Raw genomic sequence first — 19,320 nt, forward strand, 5'->3', positions numbered from 1 at the left:
CCTGAAGGAACAATAATGGACTTTTCATAGATTGCTTTAGAAAGATAAATATGCAAAGATCAAGAAAAGACACTATGATGGATTTTATCATCAAAAGCCTACAAGGAAGAATACTGCATCATCCCATTTAAATCAGTCTTCTTTCATGATTTAATTATATAAGGACACCACACACACACATACACACATGTGCATGTGTGCATGCTCATCAAATAAATCTTCTAGTTATCGAATGTGTCAGATTATTAGTGCCTAAAGGAGCTTTCACAGTATAGCCTGGAGCTAAAGCTCACTTGACAGGGTACTTGCCTAGCATGCATATTTTACAGGGTTCAGTCTTAGTGCTTAATGAATGTCATGCAGAAGTTCAAGATCATTCTTGAATAAAAAGCAAGTTCTGGAACAGCCTGGTCTATACCAGGCTGAAAACAAGTAAAAAAAAAACCTAAAGTAATTACTTTCCACTACTCTACAATGAAAAAAGTATGGGAGTTATATAGCTAATTACTAGGAAAACTGGAATTTAGAACTAGATAGTTATCAGTGTTGATACCTGTTTTTTCCTAGGACTAGATAACATTTGTTTTGTACAAATATAGTATTTGTACAAACCCGCATTTTATTGTGCAGCTTTCATTATTTGTCTAATTAGGAATGGAGTAAGTTTGTTGGCCATTTTAAAACCTGCATTTGAGTATACAATCCATATACACAGAGGCTCCTTTAGCCTGAAGGAAAATATGCTCACATCAGCCATAAAATAGCTTTTTCTTATTTCTGCTCATTATTTTGAGCCCTCTAGCACTTTCTGAAGCATTTTTGTGTATCTCAAGGGCATGTATTATATGTAACACAGATATGACATTTGCCCCTCTTTTATGTTAGGGATCTCCTGAACCATGTATACAGTAATAGAACCTACTTCTGGCGATGGTGTGAGCGACTTTACCAGGACCACAGTTCTTTGTGCAGGTTGATGCTTACAGCCCAGATAGCTATGCCTAGTACATTGCCCCCCAGCATCACTAGAGTCATTATGGTTCTCATATTCTCAGAACTGCATGCCTCTGCTGCACAGTCAGGAAAACTATCGTCTTCCAGGATCTGTGATAGTGAATCTCCGACCGAGCTCAGTCGATAGGGTCTCCTTACCTAGATGGAGTACACTTTGCCTAGATGTTCTCCTTCCACAGGCATTAATCAGTGCCTAGTTCCTCAACTTACCTGACACTAGAATTACCAGAAACACATGGAAAAACACAAATGTTCAGCATATGCCCAGTGACTCTTGTTAAGTATTCAGAAGTGTCTAGTGAATCTATCTGTAGAATCTATCAAGTGGATCGGTTTGTAAAACTGAGTTAGAAGACTAAAAAATGGGGGTCAGTTGTGTGCATGTGGGGTGTGGGTGTATGTACAGCATCCTTTCACAATCTCCAAAGAGGATGTATAGACCTCAAATTTTATGTGCTTGATGAACTCTGACTTTAAGTAGTGATTTTACATATTACAAAAATCAGCATACCATGAGCACAGTATGAGAATAAGGATTAGAGCTCCTTTAGACAAAGCAGGTGTCACCCAGAAACTCATTTTTTTCATAGAAAAACAAAATACAAAGGCCCTTTCTTTTGCACATCTGATCTAGTTCTGTAGGCAAGACGACTACAGCAGCTTGTTAAGTGCCGTTTCCCAACTTTGCTAGAATCCAGTTACATAAAGTTCAGCTTCACAGAACATAAGTTGATGTCAAATTTGGCATCTCTTATTGTTCTTTTTAAGAACAAAATCAACACAATGACCAATTAGTGGAAATAGTATCTTGAACCATATTCCCCACTCCATTTTAACCACTGAAATATTGAGCTAGGGAGAGCAGTGACTGTGTCAGAATTTCCTTCAATTATCCTTCCAGCTGCCAATGGCTCTCGTTAACTATAAAGCTTATGCAGGACATCAGTTAAAGTGCATCTGAGTTCAACTGAACAGCTCCGTGTTCATTTCTTTCTAAAACATGACCTCTTGGCAATTGCATATTGTGCAGTAAAAAATTAAGAATTAGAACAGTACTGGGTCTTCCAGAGGCTATATGACCACCCCAACATCTAATGCCTGGATAGCTTGGAGCATTAATAAGCCAGCAGAACAAGAAAGTGTACTGAGATCTGTCACATGTTGCAGATTATTTCATAAATCAGAGCTTAGTTCCCATATCCCAAAGTTTGAATGTCAACTAGCTTCAAAACTGAATCCAAAGCAAGAATCCAAAAGTGAGGGCCTGCCCAGTATCAATTGAACTAGGCAGGTGATGGACATAAAAGTGCCTGCTGGGGGCCACTTGCCCTGGGTGGGTAGAAGAAACCATGGGTGCCACTATGATGAGCAAATACATGGTGTGGGAAAGAGAGGAAGGCAGATCTGAAGAGGCAAAGGCACTGAGTAAATGGGCTGATATGGAGGCCTTCTTACCACCCAGTGATATCTGGGCCTGGACTGCTACCAAGGGTCATGTCTATGCCCATGGTCCTACTGGAATTGGGCAGGTGTCTGGCTCTTGTGCAGATGCCTGTGGTCTTGGCTGACACCTGAGCCCATATTGGTGCCTGAGGGTCATGCTGCCACCAGTGCCATACAGATCAGGGTGACCTGCACTGCCATTCATGGCTGTAGTGACTTCATGGACTGACCTATAGCTGGGGGTCAAGTCTGGGTCCATGGCCCTACTGCAGTCAGAGTCTATGTTGAACTCTATGGCTCCTGTTACCAAGGAAGGGTAGGCAACTGTCTGAGGTCTGGACCACCACCTGGGTCCATGCTGCTATTGGACCCATGCTAATCTGAGAGGCCTGTGTTGCCCTCTGGGGCCATGGTGACATCTAGACCTAAGGTACTGCTGATGGACTTGTCTGGTCCCCTGCTCCTGCTGAAGCTGGGATCTGTGTACATGCCCATTGCCCATGTCACCACAGGGGCCCATGTAAACCATGTACTGAAGGACAAGAGCTATGCTGAGCTAGCCCCACCTCTCACTGCCTTGGGAAAATCATCCCCCCTCAAGAGAGAGCTGACCCTGCCCCTTGCTGGCCCTGGGGTAGCTGACCATGATGGCCCCAGTGTGTGAGAGCTGGCCCCACCCTCATAAGAGAGCCTCCTCCTCCCTCCTCTCCCCAACCCACTGCTCTTGGGAAAATTGGCCCCACCCCTCACCATGGGAACAGGAGAGCTGGCTGGCTCTGGCCCTCATCTGAAAGGGGAGGTCATGGCATCCTGGAATATAAAATGTATCTAAAGTGACCCAATTTCAAAAAAATAGTTAAAAGCAATGCTCAGATTTTATCTATATGTGGTAAAGCTTAAAGACTTTCAAATTTTGAAAACTGCTAAGAATACACTTCTAATTAGTTCCTACATTTTTTTTTATTTTTCAAATCCATTGCTAGCCTTTGGTGTTTCAGAGTTTTATATTAAAAAGAAAAGAAAGCAATGGGTTATAGTATATCTTTCATAAGTAAAATATACATTTGTCCCATATGCAATTATATTCTTATGGGTCATAAATATATAATTAAGCATATCATTGGTGGTTTCTGCTAAAAAAATAATCCTTATTTTGAATGTTGTGTTTTTATTTAAACATTTTTCCTGTATATTTGCTGCAAATGTTTTGGAAAATCTGTTATATGGTTTTAAAAAATTGTATGAGATATTACCATCCAGCTCAGGGTTTTGAAACAGTCACTATTAATATTTTGATATATGCCCTACTTTATGTTTTTTTGTAGTTATTCAGACAGAAGTTGTAGGAAGCTTTATCCATCTTAACCCCACCATCTGGGGTAGAAAGACACAGCAGCTGTGTCTTTGTTAGGGTTTTCTAATGCTGTGAAGAAACACCATGACCACAGCAACTCTTATAAAGAAAATATTTAATTGGAGTGGCTCGCTTGCAGTTTCAGAGGTTCAGTTCATTATGATCATCATGATGGAGAGCGTGGAGGTGTTCAGGTAGATGGTGCTAGAGCTGAGAGTCCCACATGTTGCAGACAACAGAAAGTCGATTGGCTGTCACGCTGAAAGAAGCTTTAGCAAAAGAGATCTCAAAGCCTGCCCTCACAGTGGCACACTTCCTCCACCAAGACCACACCTCTTAATAGTGCCACTCCCTTTGGGGACCTTTTTTTTTTAAACCACCACAAGCTGTCATTATGGGTGGAAAAAAATGAACTTGGTGACACAGGCTTAAGATAAAACCCACTTGGTTTTATTCAGAACTTCAAGAAGGCCTATGCCAATGGAATTACGCATGCTCAAGAGATGGGCCATGATCTGAACAGGCTGGTCACTGGCTCAGTCCGCAAGTGGTTCCATTCTTTCTACATCCGTATGTGCTGGCTGGAATAGCCACCTGAGCCCCGGATGAGAACTGGTGCTTGATGAACAGCAATGCATTTTGCTGTAGGCATTTTCTCACAAAGTAAACACTTTTTAAGTATAGGATGCTCAGTCCTAGAGGACATTCTATTGGGTTTTCTTTATTTATTAAGTTTAAATGACCAATGTACCATCCACCATTCCTACTTGCAAGCAAAATCAAAGAAATAGAAGACAGAAAAGCCATCCTGTATCTCTTTAAAAGTGTCTGTTTAAAAAAAAGTCACATTTTTTATAATAATACAAGGACTGGGACAGGGTGAAAAGGGCTACTTTTTCCTATGTGTAACATATTACTAAAAGTTTATTGACTTGAAATTACACACATTTACTTGACTCTTCCTTGTGTCAAAAGCCTGAGATTAGCACTTCAGCATCCTTCTAAATGGAGTCAAGGAATTGATGGAAGCTGCATTTCATCTCAATTCCACACAGATCCATTCTCAGGCTCCCTGGATTATGGGTGGAACCTAATTTTTTACAACTGGAGGGCTGAGGTCCACCACTTGTTGCTAGCAACTGGCCAGAGACACGCAGCCCCTAGAAGCCTCCAGTGGTTTCTTGCCAGGCAGAAGTCCTCAGAACATGGCAACTTCTTCCAAACTGGCAAAGGGCATCTCTGATCCACTAAGAGGGAAGTATTACAAAATGTGGCCTCATCCAAGCAATACAATCCATTCACTTCTCCAAATTTCATTGCCTATAAGCAAGGCTAGGTCCTGCTCATGGGCAAGCAGAGACAGCTGCTTTACAAGGCTGTGACCGACTGGGTATCTCCTCATATGTATTTGTCACTCGAACCTCTAAGGATACTCACCCAACAACTTGAAACCTGTGCATTCTGCTCCTGAAGAAAGTCAACAAAACCCAGCCTGGAGGGACACAGACATGACAACCCTTCCCTTCTAGAACAAACAACTTCAGACATGTTTCCTCAGGCACATAGCCTATGGAAATGTCTCTGTGCACATCCTCTCTGCTTAAAACATCAACTCAGAAGCTTAACTGTAAACTAATCCTATGAGATGGCAGATGTCTTCTACTAGCTATTGCTGTGGCAATAACCAAACACCCAGCTGAAGTGTGAGAAGTCATTTAATTGCTCACTTATAATTCCAGGAAATTCCAACACTCAACCCTACACTCACCCTCACCAAGATGTTTAAAGAGTTGAGGAATCCAGAATATGCATAGGAGACCAAAGACCACAGTTTTAAGAAAACAAAAATTATTTTTCTTATGTTTGTATACATAACCTTGACATTCTACCCAAATGTGCTTTTGATCCCTGAAATGGGATTTAAATTCTCTTTGCCTGTGATATAGCTGAAGAAACCACTTTCTATTAAGAATCATTTAGTTTCATCCGGCATTATCTGCTCTGTTTTCACCATTGTAGTCTCATTATCTACGTGGTCAATAAATGTCTCTGTGACTCTATCAATGCAATATAGTAAAGTCCTTTTAGTGCTTCTGAAGGAAATGTTAATTTTACTGAATTTAAATGCAATTTTAGAAAATCAAGGGTGTATATTCTTGTCATTAAGAACTTAAAGGGAGTTGGTCATGGGGGAACAGGAAGTTGAGGGGGTGGGGGTAGAATAGGGGGAAGAGGGAATCATAGGATCGAAGACAGATCAGGCACCAGAGTGACCTCGAGTGATCTAAAGGTATAACATCAATTGGCAAGCTAAGCAATAGTGGAGGGACCACCTCGAATGCCCATTCCTGATAATGAACTTGATGTCTATAACCATCCGGGAGCCTTCATCCTGTGACTGATGGAAGCAGAGGCAAATACCCACAGTTAAACACTGAACTGAACCCAAGGAACCCAGTGACAGAGAGGAGTGATGAGCAAATTGGCAAAGAATGGGCTGGCAAAACCAGCAGAGACAGCTGATCTGAACAGGGGAGTGCTCTTGGACCCCAGACCGACAGTGGGGAGGCCAGCATGGGACTGATCTGGACCCCCCCAAATGTGAGTGTCAGTGAGAAGGCCTGGGCAACCTATGGGGCCCTGAGCTGTGGATCAGTGTCTATCCCTGGTATACAAACTGTCTTCATGTGCCTATAGCACAAAGAGAGATGCTCTCTCAGCCTGGACTCTTAGGGGAGTGCCTTGACCCTACCAAGAGTAAAATGACAGACTCTAGATATCCCCTATGTGGAAGGATTTGGCAATAGGGTGGGAGGGAAGGGGGGAAGGGGAGTGCGGGAAGAGGGGAGGGAGAGGGAACTGGGATTGACATGTAAAACAAGCTATTTAAAATTAAAATAAAAAATGATAAAAAAAGAAAAGGAAAAAATGGGAAAAAAAGAACTTAAAATATTTTAAAAGATGAAGAAAAACTTGAAGAAATCATATTAAAATAAATTAACAATTAAATCTTGCTGTTAAATTATTAGACTGTGGTAATTTATGAATATACACTTAAAGCCATAGCCATAACACACAAGTTTTCAAAGTCTCATTCATGGGAATCAAGCAGTGGGGTTGTTGCTAATCCCTCCCTCCCTTGCAGACCTGGAATCATTTCACTGGCAGTTGGTAGAGGTCACAAGTCAACAATTGGAGCTACAGAGGTGGGTCTGTGAGTACAGTGACTGCCATGAAAATGTGAGAGTCTGAGTTGGAATCAGCAGCACCCGTATAACACACTGGGCATGGCAGAGCATGTTTATAAGCCTGGCAGCAGAGGCATGTAATAGAGACTGGAGATGGCTGGCCAGTCTAGGCAACTGATGAGATTCTGGTTCAATGAGAGACCCTGTCTCAAAACCTAAGGTGTAAAGTGATAGAAGACATTAGATACAGACCTCTGACCTCCAAATGCATGCATACTCACAGGCACACATGAACATATACATACTTAAATATACAGACCATGTTTTTTGGTTGCAACCAGTTTAAGACAAACCTAGACATATCTTGGAAGAGGGAACCTTAACTAAGAAAACGACTTGATAGGACTGGCCTGTAGGCAAGTGTGTGGGGCATTGCCTGGATTGATAATTGGTGGTGCCAACCCTGGGCAGCTGGTCCTGAGTTGTCTAAGAAATGAGGATGAACAAACCAGTGAGAGCAGTCAGTAAGCAGTGTTCCTCCATGACTCTACTTCAATTCTTGCCTCCAGGTTCCTGCCCTGACTCCCCTGGATGATGGAGCATAAACTGTAAGATAAAGTATCCACATTACTTTTGTGTCATATAGTTTTATCTCAGCAACAGAAACCTAAGAGAGATACGCCTATATGCACAAAAAAATTTCAATTACAAGTCAAGACTCAAAATTTTTCCAACCAATTGTATCTATACTGTGGCTTTAGAGCTTTTTTAAATTATTGCTCTCTATTATTTTTTCTTTTCATTTATATGTTTGGGACTATAATTTAATTAAAATTTATCTCCCTTTCTTCCCTCTAAAACCTCCCAAAAAACCACTCTCCACCCTCCTCCAAATCATGGCCTCTTTTTTCACTAATTATAATTGCATACATATATATGTATATACATATGTGTTCCTAAATGTAACAGGTTCAGTCCCCTTCACATCTAGATCCATTCTTTTTCTGTATTTCATTAGGCTTCTGAGGGATTATGACATGACATGATATGATGTGATGTGATGTGATATGATAGAACAAAAACTAATGCATCAGAGTTAGACATCACAAACAAAAGGAAAAGAGGAGAAGGAACCAGAATCAAAGACTCACTTCCTTATTCACACACTCAGGGATCCCATAAAAACATTAAACTGCAAGCCATACTATTTGGTGGGCTTTGGGGGCGTTGAGACAGGGTTTCTCCATGTAGCTCTGGCTGTCCTTAAACTCACTCTGTAGACCATGCTGGCCCAGAGCTTTCAGAGATCTGCCTGCCTCTGCCTCCCGAGTGCTAGGATTAAAGGTGTGCACTACCCCTGCCCTACTGGAAAATATGATGTATATGTATACACAGAAGACTTGGTCCAGACCTGTAGAGGCCCTGTGCATGCAGCCTCAGACTCTGTCAGTTCATCTGAGCTTAGATCCTGCTTATTTAGAGGGCCTTATTTTCTTGGTGTTCCCCAACCCCTCTGGCTCTTATACTCTTTCTGTCTCCTCTTCCATGGGTTTCCCTGAGCCTTGAGGGGAAGGAATTAGTAGAGACAAGCACTGAGAACTGAATGTTTCACAGTCTCTCACTCTCTGCATAATGTCTGGCTGTGGGTGTCTGTGTTTGCTTCCATTTGCTGCAAGAGGAAGCTTCTCTGATGATGGCTGAGCATTTAATGGCTGAGTAATGCTCCATTGTGTAATTGTACAACATTTTTTATCCACTCATCTGTTGAGGGACATCTAGGTTGTTTCCCATTTCTGTCTGTTATGAATAAAACAGCAGTGAACAGGGTTAAGTAAATGTCTCTGTGGTAGGATGAAGCATCTTTGGGGTATATATCCAAGCATGGAATAGCTGGATCTTAGGGTAGATAGATCTGCATGTTCCTGAGGAACCAACACATTTCTCAGTCCTTTGGCGACTTCTTCACCATGAATGACAAGATGTTCAAAGCTCTTCTTCCATGCTTTTTTATACAAACCGTAGACTACCTGGTTCTCTGTGGACTTTTTTGTTTCTGGGTGACAGTATTGAGGTGGTGTAACATCCAGTGGGGACAGTTCTTGTTACTACATTCATTATTGTTTTAAGCCTTTTCTTTAGACAGAATGAAATAAGTTTAAGGACATTTGTATTTTGTTCAGTTTAAAATGAAATGTCTCCTGCTTTTATATTGCAATGTACAGTTCAAAATCAGGACTAAGGGGCTTACTTAGATTCTTTCAAACCTTTTATTGAAATTTTAAATAATAATTATTCATTTGGTTTAGTCTATAACTCATATTGACTCCAGAATAAAAACAAAACACAAAAATTCCAAATACTTTGATTGTGGGAAAATATTTCTGTTTTTTGTTCTTGAAATATACCTACATGAGAAAAATTATTGCAGTACCAAACATTTAATAACTAGAAGCAATTAAATTTTATTGTTTAATGACTAACTCACCATTAAAATTGTATTTTTATGTTCAGGAAGCAAATTCCTGTACCAATTTGTTAAAGGGTACTTCTGATTTCCTCTTCTAAGAGTTTCAATGTGGCTAGATTTTTGTTGAGGTCTTTGATCCATTTGGATTTAAATTTTGTGTATGGTGATAGACATGGGATCTATCTGCAGTCTTCTACATGCCAGCATCCAGTTATGGCAGTACCGTTTGTTAAAGATGCTTTCTTTTTCCATTGTATAGTTTTAGCTTCCTTGTCAAAGATCAGGTGTCCACAGGTGTGTGGGTTAATGTCAGGGTCTTCAATTCAATTCCATTGTTCTACCTGTCTATTTTTGTGCCAATACCAAGATGTTTTCAGGACTATAGCTCTATAATAGAGCTTGAAGTCAGGGATACTGATGCCTCCTGAAATTCCTTTATTGAACAGGCTTTTTTAACTATCCTGGGTCTTTTGCTTTTCCATATAAAGTTGAGAATTGTCCTTTCAAGGTCTGTGAAGAAATGTGCTTCCATTTTGATAGAGATTGCATTGAATCTGTACATTGCTTTTGGTAAGATTGCCATTTTTACTATGCTTATCCTATCTATCCAAGAGTGTGGAAGATCTTTCCATTTTCTGGTATCTTCTTCAATTTCTTTCTTTAAAGACTGAAAGGTTCTTGTCATACAGGTGTAGGGAGAAATTTTGCTTATCTGTAGCACTAAACACTCCCGTGTGGGTATGTTCATGAGTATGTAGAATGTGCAGGGGTAAATAGAGCTGGGGGAGAAGACTCTCTCTTTGGGTTTTGGTTTAAACCTGGAGAGCAGTGTGCAGAACTTTAGTTCTCGACTTTCTTGGCTTTACACGCAAGTGATTTCTCTTTCAATAAAATATCACAGGACATCCATATTTTGTGTAGTTTAATGTTTCTGAATTATCTGGTGTCAGTAAGTAAGCTTACCTAGCCTCCTAGTCCTCCTCCTCCCTCCCAGGCTGGGTGCATCTCAGTGATCCCAGAGGCTCTCCTTAGTCACCAGGGTTTACCAACTCAGTCCCGTTCTCCTGCTTGGCTGGTTTTCTTCTGCCAAACTGGGTTCCAACCCTTTTGTTCATCTTGCACCAAAGACCTCCAGCATTCCTGGAGACTGCACATTTCTTCAGCTCTCCCACCCACCCAGAAATCAACACTTCAATTGAGCCCAATGACCCCTGGTTCCCAGGAAGCTTGCGGAACAGGCACCCCAAACAGCTGCTAAACACCTTGGCTTTCCCTAACAGCTAGCTGCCCCTCTATCAGCAGTTGCTGTGAAAAGTGTCCCAAAAGCTACCCGGCATTCACTTTCCTTCCTGCCCATAAGGTTTCACAGCACTCCAGAACTGCAGGTTCCTGCAATCTGCTCAGGGATCTTCCCCTTCCTTTCAATAAAACACTCCTCACTAATTTTGCAAAATCTAACTAGCATTTTTCAGATCCAACAGAGGAAATACAGAGCACCTAAGGTGGATTTGTGTTTGAAGGCACACCTGTGCTGCTTGCTAGGCAAGCATAGTCATTGCAGGTAAACACCCTTTTTTCAAACAGAGATCACTAGAGGTAAATTTTGAATTCTGATAGTTAAGTTTGTGCTGAGAATACCTACTCCATACCGTGGCAGATAATATTGTGATTCAGAATGTTAGAGATCTCATTGCTTATTACATTAATGACATCATGGGAGAGGATTATAACATGCCTCAAATATATTTATGTCTAATGCTATCAATTAGCTTCAAAATCCACATAATATCCTGGAAGAGAGGGCTTGATCATAGGGCAGAAAGCAGGGAAGTTGTACAAACTATTGGTAAATTAGAGACAAAAATTCAAAATCTTCAGGTCAATGGGGAAATGTCTAGCAAAGTAGATAACTTGGAACTGAAACATAACAACTTACAAGACAGAATTGATTCCCTTCCCACTACCCTTATGGCCAAATAGAATAGATTGAGCAGAACATTATCTTGCTTGCAGAAACAACTCATTCCATATCTGATGACTTGAGTAACAAAACTCAAATGATGGAAAACCAGATTACTAAATTTACTGAAACAATCCATTCCATGTCTGAGCATAATGAATGCTTAGCACATAGAACACTGTTCCTGGAAGGCAACTTACATGCCATTCAAATAATATCTAAGGATGATAGTATTAAATGCTTGGAATCATATATAAAAGATGAGTACAAGGAACGGGAAGACTCTATTAAGTCCTTAGAAAAATTTTTGACCCAGGAAATTCAATCACTCAGAGAAACGGTGGTCACTTGACTGAAGTTCTTAGATGACTTACAATCTGAGACATCAGATTCAGCAGTTCTAGCTAAAAATCATGACAGAGGTTTACCTATACCTCAAAGACACTGGGAAGATCTTCCTAAGGTTATTATGCCATGTCCTATGGCTTTCCCAGTATCTATAACTGAAAAAACACCAACAAAGAGGAATCCTAATGGTTCCATTGCTTACCAATAGGAACACATACAAATGAAAGACCTCATAGGAATCAAGCAGGCCATTGTCTCTTACAAATTCCACTCTCCATACTTCTGAGAACTGTTAAATGCTTGGTCAATCACCAATAAGGATACCCCGAAAGACTGGAGTCATTTGATTTCAGTGGTGCAAGACAATTTGTCTCAAATATAATGGAGAGCTTTATGGAGGGAGGAGGAAGCAAAGGCCCTTGAGTTTTAAGGCCTAAAGAAAGGTTATGAAGCCCCCTCCCCACCTCCTGAGATAAAATTCTTCATGAGGGCACTTATACTGAACTACAGGCTCAGGATGAATATGACGATCACATCTTGTCTTTATGCTGTACAGCAGCTTGGAATGATTTGAATAAGGTTCATGAACCAGGAGAAATATTGAACCATATACCAAAGGGATAGAGGGTTCTAGAGAAAGGTTCTCTGAATTCTTACAAAGATGTTCCAGAGCAGTAGAATTACAGGTAACTATTCACATTCTAGGCAACTCCTTATACAATCTTTAGCTTATGAGAATTCAAATCCACAATGCATAAAGGAACTTTGGCCATTGAAAATCAAATCAGCACCATTGAGCGAATGGATCATTTACACAGCTAATATTGATTGTAATGATCAAGATACAGGAACCTGGGCAGGAGAGGCAATTTCTAAAGGCCTAAAGAGGCACAAAGATGCCAAATGCCATAACCGTGAGGAGATACAAACTTGGGTTGGAGAAGCAATCTCCAGAAGTTTAAAAAGACATTAATACAAGATGTTTTAATTGTGGTAGAATAGGACATCTGAGTAGGAATTGTAAGTAAAGTATTCCTAGAAATAATGCTCCTCCTAGGAATGATTCAAACAGAAGGCCTCAGAATACTTGATTATGTAGGAGATGTGACAAAGGCCGACAATGGACCAATGAATGCAGGTCGATCACAGAAAAAGTAACCCTTTACAATCAGGAAATTCCTCAAGGGGCCTATTGAAGGCCCCCATGTCAAAAGTGGTATGGTCATTCATAATCACTGTGGAGGACAGTTTCTCACAGGACAATTAGTAGATCCACTGCATATTGTAAAGAATAATAGTACAATGGATGATAGATTGTCTATTACAATTAAAACTGGAGGAAAAATATATATATTTGACAAATTTTTATACAGGATCACAGACCCAAATTACCAATTAAAATGATTAAGGCGTTTATCTGGATTTTAGACACTGATACTGATGTCACCATCATAGCTCAAAAATCTTGGCCCACCAGTTGGCTTTCCAATGACTGAGGATGGCCACAGAGCTTCCCATCCTGGTGGGAGCCAAGCACCCCAGATCCCAGGTCTTCTTTTCCACCAACAAAACCAGGGACCAGCTGGTCTGGCAGGGCCAGCTGGTCCAGGGGGTCCAGAAAAAACAGGCCCTGCATCTGGGTCTACATTCCAGTGCCTGGGGATTGCCAGGGAACTGCCACAGAGCTTCCAATCCCGGCAGAAGCCAGTCACCCGAGATTCCAGGTCTTCTCTTCCACCAATGAGACCAGGAAACCAGTGGATCCAGGTAAACAAGGCTCCTGCATCCCAGCGTGACTTCCAGTAACTGGGACCGCCACAGAGCTTCCCCCGGCAGGAGCCAAACACCCCAGATCCCAGGTCTTCTCTTCAACCAACAAGACCAAGAAACCAGCGGATCCAGATAAACAAGGCCCCCACATCCTGGTGGGCCTTCCAGTGACTGGGGACTGCCACAGACATTCCCATCCCCGAAGGAGCCAAGCATGCCAAATCCCAAGTCTTCTCTTCCACCAAAGGGACCAGGGGACCAGGTGGGAGGCTAAGCACCCCAGATTCCTGGTCTTCTTCTCCACTCATGGGACCAGAACTAGGACGAGGAATAGAAGAACTACCAGATTATTGAACTTACTAGCACCCACCAAAAAGGGAACTCTGGTCCCCTAACCACCAGACCAGCAAGGGACTCTTTATGCACCCACTAGAGGAAGAGATGGGAAAGAGGCAATACAAAAACACACACAGCAACAGAAAAACAAATATGACACATGCAGATTCTAGAGACTCCACACCAGCAAGACTCCAACATTCCAATGCAAATGAAGCAGAAGAGAATGACCTTAAAAACAACTTCATGAAAATGATAAAGGACCTAAAGGAGGATATAGGAAAATCACTGAAAGAAATGGAAGAAAAAAAAAACAAAAATGCAAGAAATGGAAGAAAAAGCAACTGAAAAAATGCAAGAAATAGAAGAAAGAACAAAACAAAAAATTGATAAAATGCAACAAATGGATGAAAAGATAAACCGAAAATTACAAGAAATAATTCAAACAGTGCAAAGGTTGAAAACTGAAATAGAGACAATAAAAAACACAATCTGTAGAAAGGCTAGAAATAGAAAAGCTGGGCAAACAGTCAGGTACTACCAATACAAGCATTACCAACAGAATAAAAGAGATGGAAGAGAGAATCTCAGGTGTTGAAGATACACTAGGAGAAATGGACTCATCAGGAAAATCTTAAGTCCAACAAATCCTTAACAAAATACATCCAGGAAATATGGGACACCATGGAAAGATCAAACCTAAAATAATAGATATTGAAGAAGGTGAAGAAAACCACCTCAAAGGGGCAAAAAACATATTCAACAAAATCATAGAAGAAAACTTTCCCAACCTAAAGAAAGACATGCCAATGAAGGTACAAGAAGCTTACAGAAACCAAATAGAGTGGATCACAAAAAAAGTCCCCTCGGCACATAATAATCAAGATGCAAAATAAACAGAATAAAGATAGAATATTAAGAGCAGCTAAGGAAAAAGGCCAAGTAACATATAAAGGCAAACCTATCAGAATTGCACCTGACTTCTCTATGGAAACTGAAGCCAGAAGGTACCGGATAGATGTTCCACCAACACTAAGAGAACATGGATGCCAGCCCACACTATTATAGCCAGCAAAGCTCTCAATAATTATAGATGGAGAAAACAAGATATTACATGACAAAACTAAATTCAAGCAATATGTATCCAATAACCCAGCCCTACAAAAAGTACTAGAAGGAAAACTCCAACCCAAGGAAGTTAACTACAACCAGAAAAACATAGGCAGTAGATAATTCCACCTTACAAACAGTGAAAAGAACAAAGGGATGGAATTCCACACATAATTCCAACAACAACAACCATTCCAAATCAAAGAGGAATGATCAATCAATGGTCATCAATATCCCTCAATATTAATGGCATTAACTCACCCATAAAAAGACACAGGATAACAAAATGGATTAGAAGACATAACGCATCCTTCTGCTGCATGCAAGAAAAACACCTCACCCTCAAAGACAGATATTATCTGAGAGTTAAACGTTGGGAAAAGATTTTCCAATCAAATAGACCCAAGAAACAAGCAGGGGTAGCAATCCTAATATCTAACAAATTAGACTTTAAAATAAAACCAATCAAAAGAGATGAAGGAAGTCATTACATATTCATCACAGGCAAAATCCACCAAGATGAAGTTTCAATTCTGAACATCTATGCCCCAAATACAAAGGCATCCACATTCGTAAAAGAAACATTACTAAAACTTAAATCACATATAAATCCCCACACACTTATAGTGGGAGATTTCAACACTACACTCTGAGCACTAGACAGGAATACCAGACAAAAACTCAACAAAGAAGCAAATGGTCTAATAGAAGTAATGACCTAACTGGGATTAACAGACATCTATAGAAAATTTCATCCACATAAAAAATATATACCCTCTTCTCAGCATCACATGGAACCTTCTCAAAAATTGACAACATACTTGGCAACATATCAAACCTAAGCAGCTAAAAAAATTGGAATACCTCCATGCATGTTATCAGACCATGATGTGTTAAAATTATAATTCAAAAACAACACAAATTGCAGAAACCCTACAAACTCATAGAAGTTGAATAATGCACAACTGCACCATTCCTGGATAAGAAGAAATAAAAAAAAGAAATTAAAGACTTCTTAGAGTTCAATGAGAATGAAGACACAACATACCCAAACCTATGGGACACTTTGAGAGCAGTACTACAGGGGAAGTTCATAAGACATTATGCCTACATTAAGTGCCTACATTAAGAAACTGGAGAATAGTAATACTAGAGACTTAACAGCACAGCTGAAAACTCTAGAACACAAAGAAGCAAACTACCCCAGGAGGAGCAGACACCAGGAAATAATCAAATTGAAGGCCGAAATCAACAAAGTAGAAACTAGGAAAACAATACAAAGAATCAATGCAACGAAGAGTTGGTTCTTTGAGAAAATCAACAAGATAGACAAACCTTTGTCCAAACTTACCAAACAGCAGAGTGTGAACATGCAAATTAACAAAATCAGAAATGAGAAGGGGGACATAACAACAGATTCAGAGGAAATTCAGAGAATCATCAGGTCATATTTTGAAAACCTGTACTCCACAAAATTTGAAAATTTAAAGGAAATGGACGACTTCCTGCATAGCTATCACTTGCCAAAATTAAATCAAGAACAGATCAGCAATTTAAATAGACCTATAACCCCTATGGAAATAGAAGCAGTCATCAAAAGTCTCCCAAACAAAAAAAGCCCAGGTCCAAATAGCCTCAGTGCAGAATTCTACCAGAAATTCAAAGAACAGCTTATACCAATTCTTCTCAAAGTAATCCATGCAATGGAAGCAGAAGGGTCTTTGCCAAACTCTTTCTTTGAGGCTTCAATAACCTAGATCCCCAAGCCACACAAAGACACAACTAAGAAAGAGAACTTCAGACCAATATCCCGCATGAACATTGATACAAAAATACTCAATAAAATACTGGCAAATCGTATCCAAGAACACATCGAAACAATCATTCACCACAATCAAGTAGGTTTCATCCCAGGGATGCAGGGATGGTTCAACATACAAAAATCCACCAATGTAATACACCATATAAACAAGCTGAAAAACAAAAATCACATGATCATCTCACTAGATTCTGAAAAAGCCTTTGACAAAATCCAACACCCCTTCATATAAAGGTCTTAGAGAGATCTGGGATAACAGGAACATAACTAAACATAATAAAAGCTACATACAGCAAACCAACAGCCAACATCAAACTAAATGAACAGAAACTGAATGCAATTGCGCTAAAATCAGGAACAAGCCAAGGCTGTCCCCTCTACCCATACCTTTTCAATATTGTACATGAAGTTCTAGATAGAGCCATACAACAACAAAAGCAGATCAAGGGGATACAAATTGGAGAGGAAGAGGTCAAACTTTCACTATTTGCAGATGATATGATAGTTTACATAAATGACCTAAAGAACTCTACCAGGGAACTCTTACAGCTGATTACAACCTTCATCAAAGTGTCAGGCTACAAGATCAACTCAAGAAAATCAGTAGCCCTACTATATACAGATGATTAAAGAGCTGAGAAAGAAATCAGAGAAACATCACCCTTTACAACTGCCACAAACAACATAAAATAGCTTGGGGTAACACTAACCAAACAAGTGAAAGACCTGTATTGCAAGAACTTTGAATCTTTAAAGAAAGAAATTAAAGAAGCCCTCAAAAATGGAAAGATCTCCCATGCTCTTGGATAGGTAGGATCAATGTAGTAATAAATGGCAATCCTGCCAAAAGCAATCTACAGATTCAATGCAATCCCCATTAAAATACCAGCACAATTCTTCACAGATCTTGAAACAACAATAATCAATTTTGTATGGAAAAACAAAAGACCCAGGATAGCCAGAACAACCCTGTTCAACAAGGCAATATCCGGAGGTATCACCATCCATGACTTCATGCACTATTATAGAGCAATAATTCTGAAAGCAGCTTGGTATTGGCACAAAAATAGACAGGGAGACCAATGTAATAAAATTGAAAACCCTGATATTAACCCCCACACACTTATGAACATCTGATCTTTGACAAAGTAGCTAAAAATATATAATGGAAAAAAGAATGCATCTTCAACAAATGGTGCTGGCAGAACTGGATGCTGGCATGTAGAAGAATGCAGATTGATCAATGTCTATCACAATGCACAAAACTTAAATCCAAATGGATCAAGACCTCAACATAAATCCAGCCACACCGAACCTCTTATAAGAGAAAGTGAGTGGTACCCTTGAATGAATTGGTACAGGAGACAGCTTCCTGAAGATAACACCAGTAGCATAAACACTGAGATCAACAATTAATAAATGGGACCTCCTGAAAGTGAGAAGCTTCTGTAAGGCAAAGGACACAGTCAGCAAGGCCCACAGATTGGGAAAATATATTCACTAACCCCATATCTGACAGAGGGCTGATCTCCAAAATTTACAAAGAACTCAAGAAGCAAGTCTCCAAAACACCAAAGGATCCAATCAAAAAGTGGGCTACAGAACTAAGTAGAGAATTTTCAATAGAGTATTCTAAAATGGCTGAGAGGCACTTGAGAAATACAAATGGACTTTGGACTCCTACCCAACAATGAGAGATGCACTCTCACCCTGAACTCTTGGGAAGGGTCTAGGCCCTGCCCTAGATGAAATGACAGACTATGGACACCCCCATGGAAGGCCTCACCCTCCCTGGGGAAATGAGGGGATGTTGGGGGGGTTGGTGGGAGGGCATGGGAGGAGGGTAGGGAAACGGAGAGGGACCTGGAATTGACATGTGAAGCAACCTTGTTTCTAATTTAAATTTAAGAATATATAATGAATTTAAGAATATAAATGTTCAATTGTTAGGAATTGGAACCCTATCTCAAGTAAAATAGAACACAAGATGCATTGAGTATATAGGGCCCGAGGGACAAAGACAAAGACTGAGGCCATATGTTGCAGATGTTTCTATAAATCTCTGGGGTCATGATTTATTGCAACAATGGAATACTCAGATTAACATTCCTCCTGTGTCAGAATCATAAAGAAGTTCTTAGTGATAGGAAAATATACTGTAAGGCACTACAGTAAACAGATGCCAAACATACAGGCTGTACAGTTACATGATGCTAGTGTCACACCTACAGAGGAACCAAAAGCACTAGCCTTAAAATGACTAAAAGATGAACCTGTCTGCATAGGGCAATGGCCTTTGACCTCTGAGGAGCTAGAGACTTCGGAAAAGCTGTTTCCAGAACAGCTAAATGCTGGATATATTGAAGAATCTACCAGTACATGGAATTCTCCTATATTTGTTATCAAAAAGAAATTTGGTAAATGGAGGATAGTTACTGATCTGAGAACCATCAATAAAGTAATTTAGCCTATGAGCTCTCTACAGCCTGTGATGCCATTACCTTCTCTGAC

The 19,320-nt window shown here is 40.2% G+C and overlaps 1 pseudogene; it reads right to left on the minus strand.

The window, feature by feature from the left end:
* Positions 1 to 2,716, minus strand: part of LOC101837055 — a 103,480-nt pseudogene extending 100,764 nt beyond the window's left edge.
* Between the last annotated feature and the right edge of the window lie 16,604 nt (positions 2,717 to 19,320).

Source organism: Mesocricetus auratus, unplaced genomic scaffold (genome assembly GCF_017639785.1).
Source record: "Mesocricetus auratus isolate SY011 unplaced genomic scaffold, BCM_Maur_2.0 Super-Scaffold_100010, whole genome shotgun sequence".
NCBI classification, from domain to species: Eukaryota; Metazoa; Chordata; class Mammalia; order Rodentia; family Cricetidae; genus Mesocricetus; species Mesocricetus auratus.